This window comes from Neopsephotus bourkii, unplaced genomic scaffold, assembly GCF_033783945.1.
Source record: "Neopsephotus bourkii isolate Nb327-2 ecotype Australia unplaced genomic scaffold, CSIRO-AGI_Nbou_v1 NB_272, whole genome shotgun sequence".
Lineage (NCBI taxonomy): Eukaryota > Metazoa > Chordata > Aves > Psittaciformes > Psittacidae > Neopsephotus > Neopsephotus bourkii.
This window is the reverse complement of record NW_026900781.1, coordinates 10,505,492-10,523,111: the sequence shown is the minus strand read 5'-3', so window position 1 is coordinate 10,523,111 and position 17,620 is coordinate 10,505,492. Positions and strand designations below refer to the sequence as shown.

General features: G+C 43.1%; 1 protein-coding gene and 1 long non-coding RNA gene across 8 annotated transcripts in view; one reads left to right on the top strand and one right to left on the bottom strand.

Annotated features, from left to right (window-relative positions):
* The window catches only part of FARS2 (phenylalanyl-tRNA synthetase 2, mitochondrial), a 244,160-nt gene that overhangs the window by 86,101 nt on the left and 140,439 nt on the right, over positions 1-17,620 (top strand). The gene's annotated exons all lie outside the window — the stretch shown is intronic.
* Positions 8,252-10,134, bottom strand: LOC133208584 (uncharacterized). The gene is made up of 2 exons (XR_009724441.1): positions 10,025-10,134; positions 8,252-8,750 (listed from the first exon to the last, which is right to left on the bottom strand). It is a non-coding gene; the product is annotated as an uncharacterized LOC133208584 (long non-coding RNA).

Genomic DNA, 17,620 nt, shown 5'->3' with positions numbered 1-17,620 from the left:
GAGCCTAATATAATTCCTCATCAGGCTGGGATACCCTGCGGGTTTTTTCATTGTGTTGCAATATTAATTTTTGCTGTTCCCAGGACATTTATCAGGGCTACCCAGCTGAGGGTGGAGCATAGATTTTCCAGGCGTGTCTCTAGCTGTTCTTGACTCTGCTACACAAAGCTTAGTTAAGATAGTTTCAGTTCAGCTGAGATTAGATCAAGCATTTTGGGAAGTAATTCTCTTGGCTTTATTGCAAACACAAACTTGATTTCACGTTTCTGGACAGGTTTTGTCCAGAAGGTTTTGCTTAGGATGTTTCTAATGTGCATCATTTCTTGTCTTTCAGATTTCTAGTTGGTGAGAGGAATGGGTGAACAGAGGTTTCCTGCATGACTGCTGGAGGCTAAACACACACCTCCCCCCACTCTGCTCTGCTATTTTGTTAAGAAAATAACAAAGGAGCAATAGTGTATGGGTGGTCAGCCTTCCCGAATCCATACCGTTTATCAGAGTCTCCAGATGAGTCATGAGACACACATCTTCAGAGAACAATGAGTTGGGAAGGGAAATCCAAGTGTTTTGCATGGTTGAGGGGGAGCGACAGCCTTCTAGTGATGATGGCCCGGTTGTGGCAGCAGTCCAGGCTGAGCCAGTGGCACCAGCTTCTCATAGCTCATTTTGGCTGGATGCTGAGAGGATTGGATTGCCCAGCTGTCAGTGTGCCAGTGCATACTGATCTGCTGCTGTCCGTGCGAGTGAGCCTTGGCTGGGGATCTTTGTTTGAATTGCATGTAAGCAAACACAGAATGGCTCAAGAGCCGGAGTTTGGCCACCGCTTCTCTGTTGTTATTGCCTGCCAACAGAATAACCTTTCACGTTATTATAAACTCTAGCTTTGTAAAAGTATGTAAGTTTGCTCCAGTGGTGCTGTTTTGGCTTGTGTTACAAAGAATAACATCGCTTCAGTTTTGCTTGGGCTTCATCTTCCAATACCTGTATTTACTTTCCTGTTCAGCATTCATTAACGGGCAGTGTCTGTGAGCAGTACAGTGGATAAGAACAGCAACATATGAATAAAAAGGTGTTCAGACGGAGGTGACTATGCTGTGATCATGTTTCCAGAAGGAAGGAAAGAGTCTGGTACAGGTTTGGCACCTCTGGACTGCTGGAAGGCATCAACAGCACAGCTATGGAGAGGAGACAGCCCGTTCCAGGCAGTGTACCAGCCAGTTTTGAGCAGGATCTGCTGTTGTACCTGAAATGAATGAGGGAAAAATGCCAGCCTTTATTAGCACTTTTCCTCCATGTAAACAACAGTGATAATTACTAATAGGTATTAAAGCAATGTCTCCTTTTTCCTGAACAGAACAGATGCCATGAATTACGTATTCTGATGACTGCGTGGTGAGCATCACTAATACTTTCGATCCTAAATATTCTGGCTGAGTCACAGGAACCTTTTGTATGTAACAAGAATGGAATTTAAGAGGTAACCATGGAAGTTATCTCGTACCTATTTTCTTTTTGGCCATATGGAGGGTGGAGACCAGAAGGGCTTTTTGCTTCCTTGCTTTTGAGGCCATTTGGATTACTTAAAATCTTTAGGTGTGTATTTGAAAAACTTGGCAAATCCTGTATTGTCTGTGTCAAAATGTTGACTTTATCAAGAAAGAAAAAAAAAAAAAAAATACAAAAAGCCATTAGCTGGTGCCTACAGTTTTAGAGTTCTTCAGCTCCCATCCTGCAACAAGCAATAACTTTTGTTTCTTCTTTACCTTAAAATTATGAGGAGACAGGAAAAAAGTAATAGAAAAATGTTTCTTCCAGTCCTGAAGTTTGAGTCACTCGTTCAAAAGTACCTGTCTTATTTATGCTAATGACAGAGAATGTCACTGGCATTGAAATTCAGAGCTTTTTCTGTTAAAAAAAAAAAGAAGTGGATTTACTGAGTTTTCTTTGAGAATAGTGATTGATGCAAAATAGCAGTGGGGATTATGACAGAAGAAAAGTTAGTAGAATCCATTTAAATAAGGCAAGAGACTCCAGTTAGGACTTCATGTTTGACTGTATGGGTTGAGAAGTCTTTAGCTAATGAATTATTCCAAAAGAATAAGTAATGTGAAGAAAATCCTTTTCTCATATTAGTTCAGGCTTGCTTAGTATGTTCAAAAAATGACAGTCAAAGTTAAATTCCTGACTTGGACTCCTTTTTTCAGCTCAGGGAAATAGATTCTTAATACAATACTACTGCATGACTCACAGCAGAAACTGTAATTGCCAAGATACCTCTGCTACAATATTAGAAACCATCGTATCACAATGTTGTGGTTTAACCCCAGCTGGCATCTAAGCCTGCACAACTGCTCACTCACTCTCCCCCAGTGGGATAGCAGGGAGAATCAAAATAGTAAAAGTAAGAAGACTCATGGGTTGAGATGAGGACAGTTTAAAAGCTAAAGCAAAAACCATGCACGCAAGCAAAGCAAAACAGGGAATTCCTTCACTACTTCTCATCAGCCGGCAGCCACCTCCAGGACAGCAGGGCTCCATCATATGTAACGGTTACTCAGGAAGACAAATGCCATCACTCTGGACATCCCCTTCTTATTCCCCCAGCTTTATAGGCTGAGCATGACAGCATACAGGTCATATCCTTTTGGTCACAGGGTTTCAGCTGTTCAAGCTGTGTCCCCTGCCAACTGCTTGTGCACCCACAGCCTGCTCACTGGTGCAGTGGGATAAGGAGCAGAGAAGGCCTTGGCTCTGTGCAAGCACTGCTCACCAATAACAGAAACATCCCTGAGACCAAAACACAGTCCTGTATTAGTTGCTATGAAGAAAATTAACTCTACACCTGCCAAAACAAGCACACACAATCAAGACAGGCAGAATTACTTTTACAAGTGCTAAAATGCTTTCTATTCTTACTGAATAAAAGCAGGTGATCTTAGAAAGGAAAACTACCTGCACTGGCACTTCCTGCTTCTATTTTTATTTATTCAGTAAATGTTGGCAGCTCATCTTAAAAAGGAGAGGCTGTATTTCCTAGGGTACTCTGCTCACCAGGGGCACTTGTCTTGTGTCTCCCCTCTTGTGGTTATTTATGTATTTGTACAGTTGCTTGCAGTGTAAGGTTCTGGCTGTGTTGAGGGGAGGATTAGTAACAGATGGATTGTAGCTCTTGCACATCATGCAAAGAACAACAAAGAAAATGAGCATTTACTAGAGCCTCTTCAGAACAGGAAGCTGGAGTTCATTTAAGCCATCTGAAGGTGCATTTAATTGTACAGTAGTTTTAAACAAAAGTTATTGTGCCTACATTGCAGTCAGCTTTCACACATCGGAGGTTGTGAATGCTCCATCCCTGGCAGTGTTCAAGACCAGGCTGGATGAGGCCTTGGGTGATACGGTTTAGTGTGAGGCGTCCCTGCCCATGGCACGGGGGTTGGAACTAGATGATCTTAAGGTCCTTTCCAACCCTAACTATTCTACGATTCTATGACAGTGAAGTGGAGCAGACTGGACATAAGCATTAGCTATGTTCTGCATGTGGCTGATTGGAGGAGCAGAAGAAGTCATTAGAAAAATGTTGCAGCATCCTCTGCAGATTTCCAAAGTTGTTCTGTGTCACGTATGTGGTTTTGTAATAGTACCCAGATGATGAGTGATGCACTGGTCAGTATCTGGGTGTCTTTCAGTGTGGCCCTATAGGCTGCAAGGAACAAGCTGCTGCTTTGTTTTGGCAGCACGTGATGCTGAGTGGAATTGCTTCTAGCTCAAAAAAAGTGTAATTTGTGCTGTTTCTATTTCTCTGTATTAATCAGTACAAAATTATCTCAGTAGAAGCAAACCTGTACATCCTGTGGTGGAGAGAAGGAAGCACTCCATCTAACTGTAAACTCAGTAAAAAGAAAATCAAGTAATTTTTGTGGTGCCCCACAAGTAGTTCTGTTTGCCATATTTGTGGCTGTTACAGATGCACTAAGTCTTAAAAACATGAGAGGAACAGTAGAGGAGTATGCAACCGTTATCATTGGGCATAATGTTTACATACACATGGCTGGTAACAGATTTTGGGTTTGTTTATGGGGTTTGTTGCTGTTTTTTTTTATGTTAGACTATTCATAAGCACATTTTATGTTATGTTAGACCATTCAATAAGCACTGACATTGCCCTAGAGTTTTCTACCTGATACTTTTAAGAAAGAAGTATTTAAAACCAAAATGGAGCACAACTAAAAGATGAGACAGATAGAAATCTGTGGCATTCTAAACCAAGTTTACGAGCCAGTTGCAGGAGTTGTGCAACCAGTCACTTGCTGTAGACCTCTGTGGCATCTCTACTGTTGGACAGAGAATGGCCTCACGTTCTTGCCTCTTCTTCACGGGTCAGTAATTAGATCAGACTTTTTTTACAGTCATCAGCCAACACAACACACCCTTCTGGTATGCTTCATTAAATTGGCCATCAGGATTAAAACTGTTCAGGGGAAGGGAAGGAACAGCAGCCACTTGCAGCAGGTATGCCCAACATAGGAGATCAGGTTGGCATTGTAGACTAAATTAACATAATCATTCCTATAAATAGAAACACAGTCACAATCATCTGAAAATGCAGATCCTTTACTTCACTTATTTTCAATAGACAGCCTCTTGTCTTCTGTGCTTTTCATCACACCTGCAGGTATGGTACTCAGGAGTAAGAGAAAATCATTAATTCTTTCCTTGAAAGGCTCAACTTTGAAAAAGCCTGTGTTCCCCTACAATGACCTCCTTTCTGCCTTATGATACTCTGCAGGAAGAGAAAATCAGCAACTCTTTCCTTGAAAGGCTTGAATTTGAAAACTGGAGTTCCCCTACAGTGACCTTTTGCTGCTTTACTCCCGTCTCCCTTTCATTATCTCTCTTCTTATGGGGCTTGAAGAAAAAGTGCATACACCGTAAGCTAGGGAAAAGCTCTGTGACTATACAGTTCACAGGTGGAGTTTAAGGAAGGTGAGCTAAGGGACACTGAATCTGTAATTTCTTAAGTGTTCTACATGTTTGTGCAATACAGAGCTGGCAGGGCCTTCCTGGACTCCCCAGAGACCAAACTCATAAAGGCTTTGTAGCAAAAGAAAGTAATTGCAGCAAGTATGCTGGCAGATGAAGGACAATCCCAAGATGTTTTTCAAACCGCAGCTGAGGAAACTGTGTCAAGGAAGTGTGACAGCAGGGAAGATGCCTGCATGAGCTCATCAGCTTCATGCTGTACTACCTGTGGAAGTCCTGTGTGAGACACTGAATTTGGAGGGCTAGGATTTGCCCCAGCCCTGCTTTACTCATTGTTCTGGACCCACGCCTTGAACAGGAAAGGTGTTTGTCAGGTGAATTAAGACCTCTGTTGAAGGCCTGTGACCTGGTCCATTGACTTTGTTTTTCTTGCTCAGCTCCCAGCCTGTTCTTGTTGAACGACAGTTTTAGTTTGGATAATCCAGTATATGGAGTTGCTTGTCATGTCTGCAGAGGTGTGTCATGGAAGCTGAAATCTTCTCTGGAAGAGCAGAAAAGCATGATGAGGAGTCATGGCGAGGGTAAGGGGGTTAGAGTAAATTGCTATATTAGGAGCACTGATGCAAATGGGGAATAACAACTATGCAGTAGCTGTTTTTTGACAGCTGCGATTTAAGATGTACCAGCTGTAACTGGAACAGAGCAAAGGTTTGAGGAATCACACTGTCTTTTTTTATTTTACATATTTTTTTTTTGTGGGTTTCTTTTTACTGAATCAATTAGAGAGAGTTTGGTGTTTGTTCTTTTAAGGACATGCCAACTGAAAAACCTCAAGGTAAACTGTAAAGTCTAGTGGCTTGAAAGAGGTATGTTCTCCGAAGACCTTGCATTCCTCTTCTACTCTTCCTTAGCCATACTAGACTTGCAGCTTCCTGTAGTGGAGTCATGCCTTACTGAAGACTCCTCACTCACTGTCGACCGTCATATCCTCAGCACAGTGAGAAGAGCACGCAGCAAGCTCACTGCCCTGGACTTCAAGAGAGCAGACTTTGGCCTCTTCAGGAACCTGCTTAGTAAGGTTCCGTGGGATACAGCCCTAGAGGGTAGGGGTGTTGTGTCCCAGCTAGAAGGAAGTGCAGCAGGAGGGCCAGGAGACCTCCTTGGATGGATAAGGAGCTGCTGAGGAAACTTTGAAGGAAAAAAGAGGCTTATAAAAGGTGGAAGCAAGGACAGGTGGCCTGGGAAGAGTACAGGGATGTTGTCTGGGAAGCTAGGGACCAGGTGAGGAAAGCTAAGGCCCAGTTAGAATTAAACTTGGCTAGGGATGTGAAAGATAACAGGAAGGGATTCTGTAGGTACATAGCGTATAAAAGATAGACTAGGGACAAAGTGGGCCCTCTCTGGAAGCTATCAGGAGACCTGGCTACCCTGGATTTGGAGAAGGCTGAGGTTCTTAATGACTTTGCCTCAATCTTCACTGGCAAATGCTCCGACCACACCACCCAGGTCTTGGAAGGCAGATGCAGGGACTGTGAGAATGAAGACTTTAGGTCTACTGTAGGAGAGGATCTGGTTCGAGACCATCTTAAGAACCTGAACGTGCACAAGTCCATGGGACCTGATGAAATCCATCTGTGGGTCCTGAAGGAGCTGGCGAATGAAGTTGCTAAGCCACTGTCCATCATATTTGAAAAATCATGGCAGTCAGGTGAAGTTTCTGATGACTGGAAAAAGGGAAATGTAACCCCCATTTTCAGGAAGGGGAAAATGGATGACCCAGGGAATTACAGACCAGTCAGTCTCACCTCTGTGCCTGGCAAAATCTTGGAGCAGATTCTCCTGGAAGGTATGCTGAGGCATGGTGCTTGGTGACAGCCAGCATGGTTTCGCTAAGGGGAAATCCTGCCTGACCAATTTGGTGGCCTTCTATGAGGGGGCTACAGAACTGATGGACAGTGGTAGAGCAGTTGATGTCATCTACCTGGACTTGTGCAAAGCATTCGACACTGTCCCACATGACATCCTTGTCTCTAAATTGGAGAGACATCAATTTGATAGGTGGACCACTTGGTGGATAAAGAACTGGCTGGATGGCCGCATGCAAACAGTTGTGGTCAATTGCTCAATGTCCGGCTGGAGACCAGTAACGAGTGGTGTCCCTCAGGGATCGGTGTTGGGACCGGTCTTGTTTAGCATCTTTGTCAGTGACACGGACAGTGGGATTGAGTGCACCCTCAGCAAGCTTGCCGATGACACCAAGCTGTGTGGTTCGGTTGATACACTGGAGAGAAGGAATGCCATCCAGAGGGACCTTGACACGCTTGTGAGGTGGGCTGATGCCAACCTCATGAAGTTTAGCAAGGTCCTATACCTGGGTCGGAGCAATCCCAGGCACAGCTACAGGTTGGGCAGAGTAGAGATTCAGAGCAGCCCTGTGGAGAAGGACTTGGGAGTGCTGGTCAATCAGAAACTTAACATGAGTCAGCTTCAGTGTGCGCTTGCAGCCCAGAAAGCCAACCGTATCCTGGGCTGCATCAAAAGGAGTGTGACCAGCAGGTCAAAGGAGGTGATCCTGACCCTCTGCTCTTGTGAGACCTCACTTGGAGTATTGTGAACAACTCTGGTGTCCTCGACATAAAAAGGACATGGAACTGTTGGAGCAAGTCCAGAGGAGGGCCACGAGGATGATCAAGGGACTGGAGCACCTTCCATATGAAGATAGGCTGAGAAAGTTGGCTCTGTTCAGCCTGGGGAAGAGAAGGCTGCGTGGAGACCTCATAGCAGCCTTTCAGTGTCTGAAGGGGCACTATAGGGATGCTGGGGGTGGACTCTTGCTTAGGGACTGTACTGATAGGACAAGAGGTAGCGGGTTAAATCTTAAACAGGGGCAGTTTAGATTGGATATAAGGAAGAAGTTCTTTACTGTAAGGATGGTGAGGCACTAGAATGGGTTGCCCAGGGAAGTTGTGAATGCTCCATCCCTGGCAGTGTTCAAGGCCAGGTTGGAGAGAGCCTTGGGTGACATGGTTTAGTGTGAGGGGGGGTTGGAACTTGATGATCTTAAGGTCCTTTTCAGCCCTAACTGTTCTGTGATTCTGTGCAAAACCCTGAAGATGCGATGCTTTGGTACTAATCCAGACTTGGATCACTTGTAGGTATCATAGCTTTGAGAAACCATTAATGTATAGGTATGCTAGCACTCTTCAGCTGCTGAAGTGCAGCCATCTGAAACCTCTGTTTAATGAGTCCATTGGGGTTTTTTTTGTGACAATTGGTTTATTTGTTGGGGTTTTGGTTTTTAAGGCATGTGGAGGAAACATAATTGGTGAGGAACACTGTCAGTTGCTGTCCTCAGTGGAAGAAACGTGGCCAGTCATCATGTTCTGCTTAAATGCCCTCTGTTGGGTGATGATAAAAGCAGTGCTGCTATGCAGCACTTTTCAGCAGCATGCAGTAATAGATTTTGTAAAAGCTGTATTATTAGACATGTTTTCCAGAAAGCAGAAACTGACAGGACTCAGTGTAGTGGCTTGTCCCATGTCACCTTGCCATCCAAAGAGAGATTGGCTCTCTGTGGTTGGTTGTCCTCAGTAAAGGCAGTACTTCTTCCACGTGGAAGGTAACTCTTAGCTTCATATGTTTCTGGTATGTGCTTTTTCATTACAACATCCTTTTCTGAACATTTTAATTAATTTTGAACTTTGATTTCTAGCTCAGGAAGTTTGCTACTGCTGGGCTTTTCTTTTGTTTTTCTTTTTGCCTGAGAGGCTCTGAGCTGGAGGAAGCAAAGCAAACATTAAGTGTGTTCCAGTATTATATGAGAACTCCCTGAAACTCACAAGGCTTTTATTAGTAGGCACAAAATTTATTTCTGCAAGGGTTGCTTTCCGTTCTTGTGACATGTAATTGGCTTGCTGCACTTGGACTGATGCATTAGAAAAGATTCAGAAAACCCTCCAAAATTGCATGTTAACAATTTCTCTGGAATTCAGTGGCACTCAAATTCCACCTGCTGCATTATAGTTAATATGATTAGATGTTGTCAAACTAGGCAAGATTAAAATGTACATTGGGTATCAGTCCTTATATAGTTTGAGTTATAGGTGCTGAAACATTACCTGTAGCAATGTTATTACGTAATTGAAACTTCTGGTTTCTGTAGCTGGCAAAATACCAAAGCAGTCAAATCCTTAGGGCTGATCCTATTGTAGAAGGTTCCTATATATGATAAAATTGCTAACTTTTCAAATAACTTCTCAAACGTTTGGATTTTCTCCAAATATCTTTGCAGTCTTGGTTCTGTCTGCAGGATGGTATGCGATTTCATATAGTAATATGTCATTTGGCTCTATCCTGATGGTTAGTAATCATGTACATACAGTATATAGCACTTTCTCTACATTGAATAAGATTAGAGTGCAGGCATGCTTCCTGCTGTTTTGTTGTTGGGTTTGTTTTTTTTTATTGTTGTTGTTTTGTTTTTATTTGATTTGGTGTTTGCTTTTTGTACAAAAGTTGCTTAGTAACCTCAAGGAAAGACTGATGTCTGTATTAGAACTACTCAATAGGATTTGCTTGAATGTAACATCTCTGTTGCATTCACAGTCTTCTTCAATTTACTTACATACAGAATGGAGATAATGACTTATTGACTTCTCACTGTTGTTTCAGGCTTGATTAGTAGTTGCAAAATGCCGTCATACCTACTGATGGAAGTCAGTCGGCAGGTGCGAAGTAGCCTGGGAATCAGTAACTGCAGTAGTTGGCAGAACTAGAGTTGCCCAACCTTGGATTTAGTAAGGAGTAAGCAACCTATGGCATGGGTGCCAGCAGTGGCTTGTAAGCAGATGCTGAATGTTTGCAGCAGTGCTGCCATAACATTGGGAGCATGGACTTTTGAGAGGTACAGCCTCTGACTCTTGGGAAATGTGAAACTGAGCAGGAAGAGCTGTCTAATGTGGAAGTGAAATGTTGATGAGATGGTTACTGACAACCCTTTCATTGGCCATTTGAAAGGTAGCATTATTTAGCCTCTACTGAATACCTACCAGCATGCTTAGTTTGGGATGAAAAAATGCAAACTGGCACACTGCCCTTCTTAAGTGTACAGCCTTGCTTAGTCCAGGTGCGGGTGGTAGCTGATAGAGCTTCTCCTCCATCAGAAAGGGTTAGTAGATGCTGTGCTTCCAGAGGCAGAGCGCTGTGCTGTGAGTCTGTAAGGGTTTGTAGTTAATGCTATTGATTGCAGCAGTGCAAGGAGCCCCCCAAAAGAGATCACTGTTCTTGTGTGTACACTGAGCAAATAAAAAGTACACAAGAGTCCCTACTGCAGAGCTCACAAAAACTAACAGTGACCTGCAAAGAAATGAGCAAACAAACTAGCAAGTATAGGAAAAACTGATGTAATTTGTTACCTTAGGCTTCCTAAGTAAGGCAGCCTTCTGAGTGTTACTGGTCATAGTGCTGTCTGTAAGATTGCCCAGAATAATGTCCCTGCTTCAGGGTTATCCAAGGTCTGCACTGCAGGCACACAGACGAGATGTTTGCTGCGCATTATTTTACTAGTACATTTTTATATTATTCTTTTTACTTACTTGAAGATAAGGATGTATGCTGACAAGGCTCATGCTGAAGAGTTCTTATTTAGCTCTCTGATCAAAATTTAGGACTGCTGTCTACCGTACAAACTCATTTTGACAGGTATCCAGCTTGAACAGTTCCAGAATCCATTTATCATTGTTGCTTAGAAGCATTTGATGGGTTTGATGCATTTTCAATCACTGCTTACAGCACTCTATAACGTTTTCACAGCACTTGGCTTGGTGGTCCTTTGCTGCATAGGTGTTTTGTGGCTTTTTCATTCTGCTTAAAACACTCTCTCCTTGCAGCAGCTGTGACTTGTGCCCATCTAGGTAAAAAGACAGCATTTTTATTGCTGCTGCAAATCTTTTCTGCACTGGGTGCCTACAGGTACCTAGCAGTACAGCAGCCTCAAAGCCAGAGCGCTGGTTGCAAAGACTCTGTGGGGGCAAAGTGAGACCAATGCCTATTTCCAGCCCCTCTGGTGAGAACTGCTTGGAGCAGAGAAAACCCCCTCTGTCCTCCCCAGCACGTCAAAATCCAGCAGCTAGCTGCTAATTGCCTTTACAGTGATTCACATGCCATCTGCCATTGCTGGGATCTTTTGTCATCTATGGTAGGCTCTAGGCGGTTCCATAAGCTTCATGTGGTTCTTCTGTCAGTGACACCAACTCAATGCAGCATGGTAATAGCAGCGACTCGGCTACATGCAGAAATTAGGTAACTGTTTACGTGTTGTCACCCTTTCTTTTGGCTTTGAGAGGACAGCTTTTACTGGGATAAGGAGGGGGGAAAAAGCAAGAAAGATTATTTCAACTGTGTGCCACTAAGGGTTCCCCCACACTCACAGAAAACAACTCATGGGTGGTGGCAGAGAGCTGTCAAAAATAATAGAAGTGCAAAGGTTTATTATGTATATGTGTATCACACTGCATCCGCAATCTAGGGGTGAGCAGAGGAGAGCGTGACCTGCCTGCATGGTGGCTCGGAGGCAGTGGGAGCCCTGCTTGCTGGTGAGGTGAAGGCGCTGTTGCAAGGTCCTGTTGCAAGTAATGGGATGATTGCATAGGAGTGCTGGTGCCCTGACTGTCAGAAGCGCACAGGAAGGACAGGACTTTTCCCTCCCTTTGCTTCCTTGTGGCTTGAAACAGAAGCTAAGTCTAAGATACTGTTATTTACAAAACTGCGTAACCCTGGGGTCTCTCTGCCCCCAACTCCAAGAGAGCCGTGGGGCTTCCACTTTTGCTTGATCCTGCTTTGTTTTGTTCTTAACTCATTTTTTTTCTTTTTTTCTCCTTTGCCTGCATTTGTAGTTTGATAGTCCTGCTTCTACCATGGCTTTAAATAATTAAATGCTTTATCAGCATTTTCTAGAGCAAGTGGATGATTGCTGAAACACCACCTTGTTTTAAAGTAGCCTCTTCAAAGCAGAGATGCTGCAGAATCTCATCTGCTTGTTCCTTTCCCCCATTCAAGCCTTCTTTGATAATGCTGATACTCATGGTTTATAAGCAGGCAGATAAACCAGTTTAATATGCTAACGTGTTAGATGAGGACATTATCCAGTCAGTCCTTTCAAAGCTGCAAACCGAACACTGTTTTTCCAGGCACCCGGGCAAGGCCATTGGAGGGTGTTGTAGGCTTCAGCAGTGCAGGCTGGCTTGCATGCTGGTGAATAAATTAATCAATCTGGGAGCAAGAAGTCAAAAAGGTTACTGGTAATGCCAGCCTCCTCATTCCCCAGGCAAGCTCTTGGCAGCTGAGCTGGGGGTCAGTGAGTTCACATGGCTTGGACAGGCAATGGCACTACTGTATAATGCTCAGTTCCCTCCGAACCACTGTGGCACTGCTCCTGTGTGCTGCTGCGGGGCTGCCGGTGCAGAAGTTTGTTTCTGGGTTTTATTTGGCTTTGAGGCAAGAGAAAAGCTTTTTTGGCTTGCCTCTTTATTTCTTATTAAGGGTGTGTAATTATCGGAGTCTGGAAAAGCCACCGGGTTTATCCGCCCCGGTTCGCTGGCATTGACAAGGTGATTAGAGCCGTGCCTCGGTCAGCCGGGGGATCCCCCCGGGCAGGTCTCGGCCCACCCGCGGCCTGCGGGGGGAGCGGGCCGCAGCCGGCCGCGGCAGATGAGGCCCGGCCGTTACCATGGCGATGGCTAATGCAGCTGAAGCGCAGCGAAGGGGCAATGCTCCATGGAGGCTGAGTAGGGGGCCAGCAAGACCCTCCTCAGCCGGCCCAGATGGAGCTTACATTTCCTTTCTCTCCCCCCGCGACACCTTCTGCGGTGCTCCTTCCTTATGGGCAGCAGCATCAAGCATCCGAGTCATGGGTGCCTATCCAGCTCTGCCCCTCCAGTTGCCTCCCAAAGGCCAGGGGCACCATATTGATGGCTTCACAATGGCAGAGAGGGGAGGGAGACGGGGGCTTGAGGCTTTCATGAAGGAGTGTGCACCACTTGCCGCTGGGGCTTTAGTGGGTGTCATGGGATTTGTTTGCAGCATATGCGATGCTGTTAATGATTGAAAAATTACCACAACAATTAGTCATGGATCGCTGAAGGCAAGGCCCTGAACACTGTGGACAATATGATTAAATCCATGTATGTGACAATTAACTCTCCTGCAGGCTTATCCACCAAGGAGATGGGAAGAAGGTGGACAAAAAAAAATGACAGGCGAGAATAATGTGGCAGAATGGATCTGATACAGCTGGCACTATCAATTTTAATCTGACAATTAATCACACTTGGATTAATCCTGTTCTTATTGCACCATTCTGGTTGCCTGTTTATTTATACTCTTCTTCCTTTGTGTGCTACATGGAGGCATGACGGATTTAATTCCTGTCCGTTCCATGTTTTTAAATTTAAAAGGCAAATCCTTCAGTCATGCCATGTTGGAGGTAGTCCGTGGCGCAATTATCTCATAAAAAATGAGCAGAGTCCAGATGCACCATGCCATGAATCCCCTTCTGTATCACAGCTGAGTAACTCTCAATAAATATTTGTTCATCCAGTATTCTCACTGGGTAGATCTACTACTGCCTGTCTGTCCAGTCAGCCAGCCATGTACATGCAAGTGATGCTTTGCTCGTGTGCTTATGTTGCCATTAGGTAAAATTTGGTGTGTGTTTGTTGGCCGTGCTCACTATGCCTATGATTTTATTTTGAGGCATCAAAACTCCTTTGCGACGCTTAGGTGTTGTTACTAAGAAGAATCAGACTGGAAATAGAAGAAGGTCTGGTGCAGGAATTGCAGAAGGTTATCTGGTATAAAATTTTTAAGTGATTAAGAATTTTAAAGGAAAAGAAGCACTAATGTTTGTCAGACACTGCTGAAGTCCTCAAAGAGTGTGTATCAGTAGGAAGTCTGCTCAAATTAGCCAACTTCTTATAGCACAGTAGTTTGCTTACTGCAGTGCTGCTTTTCCTGCTTCTTGACAAGTTTCACTGGGGCAGCTTCCCAGAAGTTGTGGCTGCCTGGCAGTATTCAAGGCCAGGTTGGACGAGGCTTGGAGCAACCTGGTCTAGTGGAAGGTGTCCCTACCCATGGCAGGGGGTTGGAACTGGGTAATTTTTAAAGGTCCCTTCCAATCCAAACCATTCTATGATTCACAAATTGGCAAGTGCAGTTTAACAGATTGGAGAAGCCACAGCTTACTTTCACTTGTAGCTACTCCTGACCTATCGTCTCTACCCATCCTTTGTTTCTTGTTTTTATTTGTAATCTCTAAAAAAAAGTGGTTTAACTTTGAACTCACTCAAGAGATGAATCTAGTCATGCTACAAAGATTCAGTTTTACTGTGGCATATTACTACTGTAGTCTGCAATGCTTAACGTAAGTATTCAGATTGCCAGTCTAAGTGTCATAACTTTCTGGTTTTAAAATCCCAGTGAAAACATTGAAGATATTTAACTGTGTTCTTAAACAAGGTGAATTAAAGGCGTAAGTGTTTCCATTCAAGTAACTAGTAAAATCCCTGCTGGTTTAAAATGTCAGGGTTTTTATCCAGAGCCCTCTATTTACGTATCTTGAAAACACAGAATGAAGTATAATTGAGCCATCTTCTTTTAGAGTGATTGTTCTTCTTCTCTTGTTGCCAGAGAATGTAATCTGTACTTCTGCTCTGACCTGTAGGCTTAACCACAAAGAAGTGAACAAGTCCTGTGAAGTCAGTGGGCAATAAAGATATCAATGACCTTACATGTAATTCAGTGCCCAAAGACACCTTGTCTTTTTGTTGACAATGTAGCTTTCAAAAGGTGCTTCAGGGGAGGTACATGAAGCTAGAGGATGTGAATTTTGCTTCTTGCTTCTATTTGTGTGCAAAGGTAGCGCACTGCAGTGGGGATAGAGTGAATGTCCTATTCAATGATCGAATAGTAAGTGAATGTCAAAAGAAACCAGCCCATGCACCTCTAGCATGACAGAAAATCTGAAGTACATTCTAGTCAGTATCTCAATCTCACATTCAGTAGTAATATTGGACATTATAGCCCAAATAGACCTAAATTTGAGTCAGAGCTGCTGCTTTCATTATGTCTTTCAGTCATCCCACATTATATATTTCTGTGTCTGGGGTCCATCTGGATTCAGTTGCAATTACTCTTAACTTTTTTTTTGTTTGTTTTTCCTTCTTCATTGAAAATCCCCAGAGAAATAACAACCAAAAATATTTTGATCAGGGAAGATTTAATTCCAAATGCTGATGCTAGGTTCTGATAGATGTGTAGTAGGCATTAGGGCTGATCTGGCAATAGCTGCATTCTCCAAATGTCCAAACCAATAGTAAAGGGGTTTCTTTTGGGGTTTGATATTTTTTTTGGTGGTGGTGGTTTGGAGTTTTTTAAATATTTTTTTTTTTTTTGGTCATGTGGTGAGGTAAGTTTTAGGTTCAGATCCTCTTGCATCTTCTGGCAGCTCAAAAGAGGAGTTGAGTATATGACTTGTAGCAGAAGATTGCTGCTCTGCTGGGCAGAAGGGATAAAATTATAAAATATCAAAATACTGTCTGTACAGGTGACATGAAATGCTAACAATATGAATTCAATTTCTTCCCTTATCTTCTTCCTGCCTGTCCATTCCCCTGATATAGTCTGGTGTTTTGCAGTTGAATTTGCTGCTGCTGTTTGATGGATAGCAAATACTTGCTGATTTGTAACTAATTGACAACTCTAGAAGTTACTTCTTTATTAAGCAATTTATCAAGTGGTCAGGAGACCATTTATGTAGCCTCTATTAACATAACACCAATAGTTGAGTGCATTAGTAGGAAGAAAGTATGAGATGGTTTGAGATGCATTTTTTAAGCAAACTTTGTTTCGTTTCCTCCGAGACTTCAAATCACAGGGGTATGATGCTTTAAAGCGTTATTGCTTGGGGCCTTTTACACTGGATGGCCATCGAGCAAATTCGCATTACATTTTACACCAATCAAAGTTTATTTAAACTTAATTAAGTTTCATCAGAATACTTTGCTATGCCTGCGTTATAAATAGAATGAGAGTGACTTGGCTTAAATTTGGTAACAAGAATAGAACTTTGTTGTGCAATTACAACATCGGTAAGTGCTATTGGCACACGTAAAATTGCAAGTAGGTGCTTCATATGTGACAGTGCTTGCAACCCATGTCAAACCTGTGAACAAGACCATCATTAAGCATTTTGTGCTTGTGGGTGTTGAGGTCAAGGAGCAGAGTGGAGCGTGTGTGTATGGTGATTGCTTGGATCAAAGTACAATAAAAAACATATTTGCTCACTGGCAGAAGAGAGGAGCTTGAAATGGAGAAGAGGTAAGAAGCTTGCCAACAGGAGAGTAAAAGTTTTGAGTATACAGAGCTTGAGGATGATATGGTGAGCTCCCTTGTACCCAAACCTGAACCACTGATGTGATTCTTCAGGTCTTTCCAATGCAGGTGTTTCCTCACTAGACCCACGTTCAAGCCATGGTCTGCAAAGAGGAGCAATACTTTTTTATATTTTCTCCCTTCTGCCCCCCTGTGTTTTTCCACTTCTGTTTGCATTCATGGGGCTGGATGGGAACAACACAACACCCCAAGTGCCAAAAACATTTCAGTGTAGCTGTGAGAATAGAATTACTTAAGGTACTTCAGTGTCAGAATATATTAATCCAGATATCCTTTTGAATCAGCAAACAAGGGGGAGCAGTGAGCAAGAAAAAAGGCCCAAAATTTTGGAATTAAAACTGTTGAGAAAGTGTTCACATTTTGCATTTTTCCCTCTCCCCTCCTAAAAGAACCAAAATTTTCCTTTTTAATTTTTTTTCTTTTTGTGTTTTGGCAACAAAACACTACCTAGCTTCCCCCCGAATGTTAAATAGTCTTCTCAGAGGGTCAAATGAAAGTGAAGTGACAAGAATAAGCCCTGCAGTAAATGTGTGGAGAAAATACCATGATTCTAAATAGTTCTTTTATGCAATCTACATATAAGAATTCAAAAGGCTTCCTTTCATTATGAACATACCTCTAGTGTGGCTATCCTATGAAGAGTAATGGAGAGGATTGTGTATATAGACCCAGATATGGCTGCCCATATTTGACAGTGGTATGTTAGTTTTGGCTGTGCACTCACTGGTAGTTGCAAGATAGCTCCAGTCTGGAACCTAGTGAGACATATTAGCCTTTGACAGTTCCTCTGCCACTAACATTCTAGATTTTGGGTTGCTAGAGTATTGTTATTAATTTGAGGAGTATTCAAACTGTGGAAGAAGTAGGAGACATAGGAGGCTTCTTTCTTTGGAGAAGGTTGCTTTTTTATCATCTTTTGTTCAAGAAGTTTGTGGTAACTGAAGCAATTTTTTGCCATGTGAAACAAAGATTAAGGGTGATGCTACTGTTCCTTGTGGTAGTGCAACACAATTTCATGTGGCCTTTGTTTTATCTATTTGTAAGAGTTTAGACCACCACATGGACAGACTTAATGATCTGTGGACTCTATCTACAAGTGTAGATTATCATCTATAAGGGTAAAGATGGGATGAATGAAAAGAGGGAGTATCATATTTACTCCATGATTTCATGGTGTATTTTTGATACTTTC